This window comes from Portunus trituberculatus, chromosome 46, assembly GCF_017591435.1.
Source record: "Portunus trituberculatus isolate SZX2019 chromosome 46, ASM1759143v1, whole genome shotgun sequence".
Classification (NCBI taxonomy): Eukaryota; Metazoa; Arthropoda; class Malacostraca; order Decapoda; family Portunidae; genus Portunus; species Portunus trituberculatus.
This window is the reverse complement of record NC_059300.1, coordinates 32,962,735-32,971,925: the sequence shown is the minus strand read 5'-3', so window position 1 is coordinate 32,971,925 and position 9,191 is coordinate 32,962,735. Positions and strand designations below refer to the sequence as shown.

Genomic DNA, 9,191 nt, shown 5'->3' with positions numbered 1-9,191 from the left:
TTCCTTTGGGCTTCCTCACATTTAAATATTTCTCCTGCTTGCTCTTTTTTTTTTTTTCCTTCAGTCGATTAATCCATCCTTTATAATAACTCGAAAACTTTAACTATTTTTGTATTTCCTCACATCTAAATATTTTTCCTTGCTCTTTTTCTCCTCAAATGACTATTCCAACCATTAACCCCTTCAGTACCAGGACCCGTTTTCATATCTATTCTACTTACTATTCTGTGATTTTATACAGCTTCAGAAACTTGCGTGGGGATTAGAATGGTAAAGACTCTAGCCATTAAACTTCTGACCTCCATAGACTCTTCCTAATGTCAATAAAATGGTCTAATCACATCCAAAACTCGAGGTAAAAATGTGTCTCTGTGCTGAAGGGGTTAAAATATCTCGATAGCTTTAAGTATATCTGTATCTATGGTAGGTTTTCTTGCCTCCAAATATTCTTCCTTACTCTTTTTCCTCCTCTAACAATTATTCCAACCATTAAAATATCTCGAAAGCTTAAACTATAACTGTATTTTCTGGGTTTCCTCACATCTAGATATTCTTCAATGCTCTTTTTCTTCTCAGACAATTATTCCAACCATTATAACAACTCAAAATCCTCAACCATAATTTTATTTATTCTTATTTTCTTAAATCTAATTATTTTTCTTTGCTTTTTTTTTACCATTAAAATATCTTGAAACCTTTAACTTTACTCGTATTTTTCTTTCGGTTTCCTCAAATCTAGATATTTTTTCTTGCTCTTTTCCTCGTCAAACAATCATTCCAACCATCAAAATATCTCGAAAACTTTAACTATAACTGTATTTCCTTTGCATTCCCTCAAATCTCAGTATTTCTCCTTCTGGTGTTCTTCCTTTTCAAATGACTAATCCAACCATTACAATAACTCAAGAACTTTAACTGTATCTTTGTTTCCTTTGGGTTTTCTCAAATCTAAATATTTCTCCTACTTGTTCTTTTTTTTTCTCCTCAAACGACAAACGATTATTCAAACCATTATAAATACTTAATAACTTTAACTATAACTGTATTTTCCTTTCGGTTTTCTCACATCTAGATATTTTTCCTTGGTCTTTTTTTTTCCTCCTCACGTGTAACCTAATCAGCACAGAGTTAGATTTCCTTTACCTTTCCTTTTGATTATAGTTACTTTCCCCAATTTGAAAGCGTTCTTGAAATCATGATAGGAGTTGAGAAGGTATTTTATAATGTACAGAAAGAGAAATTCATAATAAAAGACACTAAAGCTAATTGTTAGAAAAGAGAAGAGATAAGGAAGAGGAGGAAGAGGAGGAAGATGAGGATGAGGAAGGAGAGAGGAGGCAAAATAATTACACTAGTTGTCAAATAAATTATATAAACGGAAATTATACATCATACTAAAATGCTAAAGAGAGATAGTTAAAGATGGAAAGATGAAGGGAGGAAGAGGAAAGTAGGAGGCGGGAGGGAGGGAAGGAGGGTGAGGAAAGTAGAAGGATGAAAAGAAGAACCCCACCCATCCTTCCCTCCTCACTAATCCCTTCCCCTCCCCATCTCCCTCCCTCGGGCATTGACAGGTCACAGGTCAATGGATAACAAAGACAGGGCTCAAAGAAGGTTCAATGTCCATTTTTCAAACCCTTCCTGTGCTCAAAGAAGGTTCAGTGTTCATCTCTCAAATTTTTCCTATTTCAACTTTTCCTTCTATTTTCATTTTTCCTTCATTTTTTCTTTCCTTTCCCTTCCTTTTCCTTCCTACTTCTTTTCAACTTCCATTGATTTCTTTGTTTCCTTCCCTATTATTTTCTAACCCCTTCAGTACCAGGACGCGTTTTCATATTTATTCTGCTTACTATTTGGTGATTTTATACAGCTTCAGAAACTTACGTGGGGGATTAAAACAGTGAAGACTCAGGGCATAAATATTTTGACCTCCACAGACCCTTCTTAATGTCAATAAAATCGTTTAATTACACCATAAATTCATGATAAAAATGCATTTCAGTACAGATGGTATTAAACTTATTCCCATTATCTTTTTCCTTTTCTTATCATTTCTCCGGTTGTTCGTTTCTCCAGTGTCTTTGCATTTCTACACCTTATTCTTATTCTTATTATCATTACTGCAGTCATTATTAGTGCTATTGTTGCTATTGTCATTGCTATTACCATTGTTATTCATGTCTTGTTATCTAAGCATTGTCTATGATGTCATCAGTGTTATTACTTGTAGAATCTTTATATTACTAGTCTTTTTTTTTTATACAACGTTAGATTAGTGACCTAGAAACAGGGTATGCGTATTAGTATGTAGGAAATATAGATTAACTTTACCTTATTCTCGATGGCTAAGTTAAATCGGCCCTTTAACCCCTTCAATACTGGGATACATTTTTACCTTGAGATTTGTGTACGATTAGATAATTTTATTGACATTAGGAAGGCTCTATGGAGGTCAGAAGATTAATGGCCACTGTCTTCTCTATCTTAATCCCCCACATGAGTTTCTGAAGCTGTGTAAAATCACCAGATAGTAAGCAGAGTGAATGTGGAAACGCGTGATGATACTAAAGTGATGAAAGACGTTGTATGTATTTGGGCAGTGATGATGTAAAACTCAGCGAAACGTTTATAAAAGATTTACGAGTCACTGGACAAGAGTTTTTCATTACGTACACAACACAACACATGGAATATACAGACGGAAAAAAAAAAGAAAACTAATACAAGAGTCAAAATAAGATAACTCAATCCTTTTTTCAGTTTTTTTCAATTTTTTTCTTTTTTTTCACCATCCTTTTCATCCCTAGTATACATCTCCATCTCCACTCTTTCGTCCTAATTTCCCATTACCACTTCACCATTTCTATCTCTACATCACCTCTACTGACCCTCACTCGTGCCACGCTTCCTCATTATCCACACGCATCCTAACACTCATTCACCTCCTCTCCACCCTTAAGCCCTTCAGTACCAGGACGCATTCCCATATTCATTCTGCTTACTATTTGGTGATTCTATACACCTTCAGAAACTTTTGTAGGGATTGAAATAGTGAAGACTGTGACCATTAATCTTCTGACCTCCATAGATCCTTCCTTATGTCATTAAAATGGTCTAATCATATCCAAAACTCAAAATAAAAATGTGTCCCAGTACTAAAGGTGTTAAGCCTGCACTCAGTCATCCCCCTCCTCCTCCTCCTCCTCCTCCTCCTCCTCCATCTTCAGCATGACCTGGCCGAGAGTGCAAGTAACAGGCAGTGAAGGAAATCAAGGAAGTACTGTCCAATCCACAACTTTACTACAATGATAATTTTGCTGATTACATTCTTGTCACCTTCCACCTCCTCCTCCCTAGCGCCGTTATCTCAACCCGCCCGAGGAAGCAGGTTAAGGGAACGGTGTGTGTGTGTGTGTGTGTGTGTGTGTGTGTGTGTGTGTAGGCAGGTGTAAGCAAGCAAGACAGGTTGAGGCTCTCTCTGTGGGGGGACATCTGCGCTACACTAAGAGTTTATATAGTATTTGTTAATGTTATACAGGTTACTAGGAAGTCTCGAGCCAAGGGGGTAACTATTTTTTTCATTATTTTTATCTTTTATTTTATCTATTTACTTATTTTTTTTGTGTGTGTTTGTAACTTTGTATCTATTTATTTATTTTTTTTTTTGTGTGTGTGTGTGTGTGTGTGTTTGTAACTTCGTATTTTTCTCTTTTATCTTTCTTGTTTCTTTTCTTGTTTCTATTTTTCAGTGTTGTGTTCTTTCATTATTTTCCATTTAATTTTCTTTCTAATATTTTTTGTCTTTTTTTTTATCTTATCTTATCTTACGTGTTATTATGTGTGTGTGTGTGTGTGTGTGTGTGTGTGTGTGTGGGTTCCAGCAAACACACACACACACACACTGTTTGATCTGCTGCAGTCTCGTCAGAGACTGCAGCAGATCAAACAGTGAATTACACACACACACACACACACACACACACACACACACACACACCTTCCTTTAACTAACTAACCATACCTAACCCAGACTCTCACACATCACTAACGCTTCTGTCAATACGAGCATGGTTCAAAACAGCAACTCTTATTATTGATCATCACTTGTACTAATAACTCACAAGTTCACAGATGGATCGGGAAAACCAGTAAGGCGAGCTGCTTATAAGGAAGCGCGATATACCTCAGGATTTCAATAGATCTGAGCTCGAATGCTTAAACGTGGTAGTGATTTAAGAGGAGCATAATCTCTCTCTCTCTCTCTCTGTATATGTGTGTGTCAATATCTCGGACATCCAACAACAAGTGAAAAATAGAAAAGAAAAAAAAAAGAGTAATTGATATAAAACAGCAAGTCAAAACCAATAATAATAATGATGATGATGATACTAATACTAATACTGATACTAATACTAATACTAATACTAATAATAATGAGATGGTGCACATGTAAAGCCAGACTGAACGAAGTTACCCTTTAAATTAATGCCGCGAATTTGAAGAAAACGACAATAATTTTAGGGAGACAACTCTAAACCACTACCTCTTCAACTCTGCACGTATTATAATAGATGGAATACAAAAGTGGCTCGTGGGGGACAGTTTAAGTTAAAAGTTACTGAAAAAAATCAAACAAAATGGTGATAAAAATGAAGAAGCTTATGAAATGCCAAGTGATAAGGCTGATGATGACATGAGAGAAGAGAAAAATGATGATAAAAGAGAAGGAAAGGGTACTGAAGAGAGAGAGAGAGAGAGAGAGAGAGAGAGAGAGAGAGAGAGATTACACTTCAAATTTAATTCCTTCAGATATTTCTTTCCTCTTCCTTCTCCTCCTTCACGTCTAACCTTTCCTGCCTTCACTCCTTCTCCAGTATTCCTCAAGTCCTTATTATCTCTCTCTCTCCTTCTCTCCCTCCTTCACTCCTTTCCTTCAGCTGTCCTCTTCATGCTCCCTCCTCTCTCACTTCACGTCAGCCTCTCTCTCTCTCTCCTTCACTCCTTTCCTCCTTGTCTTACTTCATTATTCTGTATGTTATAATACCCTGGTTACTGTTGATGGGGCACTTAAATTTCTCTCTCTCTCTCTCTCTCTCTCTCTCTCTCTCTCTCTCTCTCTCTCTCTCTCTCTCTCTCTCTCTCTCTCTCTCTCTCTCTCTCTCTCTCTCTCTCTCTCTCTCTCTATCAACACAGAAGAGGCTGCAGAATAAGAGGAATTTAAGAAGAGGTATTCTAAGGAAGGTAACAAGCAGGTGATCTCTCTCTCTCTCTCTCTCTCTCTCTCTCTCTCTCTCTCTCTCTCTCTCTCTTCTAGTGCAAGATAACAAACAGGTGATGTATTGTCAAGGCCTGAGCTGGCTGGGGATCACTTAGATGTTACGGATGTTCTGCAGGTAAATACAACTACAGGTAAAGTGAAGAGATGAACACCTGCTTCCTCCTTTCACCCTCTTGACACCTTTCCCTCAGGCTTTCCCCTCATGTCTCCCCTCACTGAAAAAAAAAAAAAAAAAAGGGGAAAAATATCAACTTTTTCTTTATTTTACTTCATTTTTTTTCTCTTTTATTAACGTGTTTTTTTTCTTATTCCTTCCCCTCACTCAAGATCTTTTCCCCTCAAAACTCTCTCTCTCTTTCTCCTTTACCAAATTCCCTCCCCTCTTTCTCTCATCTCTCCCTTCTCTTCACTCACTTTCTTCTACAAACATATCTCCCCCTCTCTCCTCTCTCCCCTCTTTGACCTCTTTCCTCTCTTCCTCTCCTGACACCTGAGAGCACACCTGGATTTTCCCCCCTCCCCCTCACACCCACACCTTTAATTATGAGAGGGAGCAGAGGGAGGTGAGGAGAATGAAAGAATGAATATATACATGAAGGAAAGTTTATATAATCCAAATTTCCGAGGCTTTAGAGGGAGATGATGATGTTTGGAGAGAGGAAGAAGACGACGAGGAGGAGGAGGAGAAGGAGGACGAGGAGGAGGACGAGGAGATGCAGAAAAGTAAGGAATAAAGGAAAGAAATGGAGATAAGGAAGAAAAGGAAAAAAGGATGAGGAGACGGAAGAAGAGAAGGAGAAGAGGAAAGGAAAGATAAGAACTGTAAAAAAAGAAAGAAAGAAGGAAAAGAGGAAAGATGAAAATAAAAATGACAGAAAGAGAAATAGAAATTAAAAGGAGGGAAAAAAAAGAAGGGGAGTGAGAAAAGAAGAGAAATAACGAAAGAAGGAAGGAGGAGGAGGAGGAGGAGGAGGAGGAGGAGAAGGAGGAGGTTGAGGAGGAGGAGTCGGGGTAAGGAAAAGGATAGAGGAGGAAAGAATGACTACATGAATAATAAAGAATCTTATCACGAGTTTCACATTGCAAACTCAAAACTTTCCACGCTGAACCATTGGACCTCCGAGACTCCGAGACCTTGAAACTCACTGAGGCCTGGAGTTTGAACCGCAGCCTTTCCCCTCCCCCACACCCACTCACTGCCCACTTCCCACTTCCCCTCCACCCCTCTACCTCCCACTCTCAACCTAAAAACATATCCAAACACCACAAAACACATCTAAATACAATAAATCACACTAAAAACACCACAAAATACATCCAAACACACTAAACCACACTAAAACCATCACAAAACAAATCCAAATACACTAAATCACATTAAAAACACCGCAAAAGACACTACAACGCATCCAAACACACTAAGCCACGCCCAAAACACCACAAAAAACAATAAAGCACACTAAACCACATCAAAAACACGGCAAAATACACTAGGACACATCCAAACACAGTAAACCACACCAAAAACACATCCAAACACGCCAAAACACAGTAAAACACACTAGACCATCCCCAAAACACCACCAAAACACAGTAAAACACACTAAACTGCCCCCAAAACACCATGAAATACACTACAACACATCCAAACACACTAAAACACACTAAAAACTCTTTCTGAGGGTAACGATTTATTGTCATTATTATTACCACTACTACTACTACTACTACTACTACTACTACTACTACTCAGGAACCTAACAACACCACTTACCAATCACTGTATACCCAACATGACATCACCATCATAACCATCATCACCACCACCACCACCACCTCCATTATCTATTTGCATTAATTACAATAACAAAGAGATCGAAGGCTTTATCAATCCCAATCCACTGTTTGTCCCATCCTCCACCACCACCACCACCACCACCACCACCACCTGTGTTATTGGCGCAGGAGGAACGGCGTGGGGGGTGGGGAAGCTCCATTATGTCCTCTACGCCTCCATCACTCTTAGGACATAGCAGTGTGAAGCCATTTGTAAGCCTTCATCTGTCCCCGTCAGGAGCACACACACACACACACACACACACACACACACACACACACACACACACACACACACACACACACACACACACACTGTCGTATGTCGTATTATAATGAACGTATCAATCATAACACAATGCTCTCTCTCTCTCTCTCTCTCTCTCTCTCTCTCTCTCTCTCTCTCTCTAATCTGGCTCTCGCTATCTCTATCTATCTTTCCTTTTCTTCCATTGTCAGTTTTACAATCGGTCATAAAAAACGATAACAATAATGGCGAGGCGAGTGGAAGAGGAGGAGGAGGCGGAGGAGGAGGCGGAGGAGGAGGAGGAGGAGGAGGAGGAGGAGGAGGAGGAGGAGGATCAATAGGTGAAGTATTACCCGATTATAACTTTTTGGATCGAGAGAGAGAGAGAGAGAGAGAGAGAGAGAGAGAGAGAGAGAGAGAGAGAGAGAGAGAGAATGACGAGAAGTGAGTGAGTGAGTGAGTGATGGAATGGGACGAAGGGAAGCGGAAGGGAATCGAAGTGAGGAAGTGGAATTGAATCTCATCTTTCCTCGTGTGAGTGCAGTAGAGAGAGAGAGAGAGAGAGAGAGAGAGAGAGAGAGAGAGAGAGAGAGAGAGAGAGAGAGAGAAATAAAAAAAAGACACTAAAACATAAACAGAAAAATGAGACTAACTTTCTCGTGACGGAAAAGAGAGAGAGAGAGAGAGAGAGAGAGAGAGAGAGAGAGAGAGAGAGAGAGAGAGAGAGATCGTCATGCAGTCTCAAGGAGGAGCAGCGAGGCAAGGATGAAGGAATGGAGGAAAAGAAGGAAGAGGAATGAAAGAGGATGAAGGGAAGAGAGGATGAGAAGGAAGAGAAATGGGAGAGGATGAAAGAAGGGAGAATGAAAAGGAAAGGGGAATGGGAGTGGATGAAAGGAAATAAATGAGAAAGAACAGGTAGAAATATTGACAGTCTGATAAATTGAAGGGGAAAATAAAAAAAAAAAAATGAGAGGAAGAGGCAGAGGAAGAAATGTTAGAAAAGGAAGGAAAGGAAGAGGAAGACGAAAAGGAAGGAAAAACAACAGATTTATAATAAATGAAAGGGAGGAAGGGGGAGAGAAGCATATGAACAAGAGGGAAGAGAGGACAAAGGAGAGGGGAAGAATGAGGGAGAGGGAGGAGAAAGAGGGATTGGCAAGGTAGGTGGAAGAGACATCCACTCACCTGAAGTCAGTGTAGGTGTGTTGCTCGTCCAAACAGGTAAGGGAAGGTGAGGTGTGGTGTGGTGAGGTGAGGTGTGATGTGGTGTGGTGTTGTGTGGTGAGGTGTGGTGAGGTGAGGTGAAGTGTGGTATGGTGTTGTGTGGTGTGGTGTGGTGTGGTGAAGTGTGGTGTGGTGATAGTGAGGTGAGGTTTGGTGTAGTGTGGTGTGGTGAGGTAAGAGATGGTGAGGTGAGATGTGGTGTGGTGTAGTGTGGTGTGGTAAGGTGTGGTGTAGTGTTGTGTGGTGTGATGTGGTGAGGTGAAGTGAGGTAGGGTGTTGTGTGGTGTGGTGAGGTGAAGTGAGGTAGGGTGTTGTGTGGTGTGGTGAGGTGAGGCAAGATAAAGGAAGGTGAGGCAAGGTGATGTAAGGTGAGATAACAAACGGCAAGCAAGCAAGGTGTGGTGAAGTAAGGCCGTGTGATGCTCAGTCATTCAGTAAGTTAATATTTTCAGACAATTCGGTTTGTTTTGAGTGTTTTTTATTATTATTTCTTTGGACAGTTCCCTTTTCAGACCGCAGAGTGAAATCAATAGTGACAGTAGAATGATAAAGTAAAAATGTAAGAAGATAAAACAAAACCAATTAGCTTATTAAATTTTCACA

The 9,191-nt window shown here is 39.7% G+C and overlaps 1 protein-coding gene across 1 annotated transcript in view; it reads left to right on the top strand.

Moving 5' to 3' along the window:
- The first annotated feature begins 8,543 nt into the window (after positions 1-8,543).
- The window catches only part of LOC123520120, a 10,382-nt gene continuing 9,734 nt past the window's right edge, over positions 8,544-9,191 (top strand). Inside the window, exon 1 of the mRNA XM_045282050.1 lies at positions 8,544-8,585. The gene's annotated coding sequence lies outside the window, so the exon portion shown is untranslated. The remainder of the gene's footprint in view (positions 8,586-9,191) is intronic.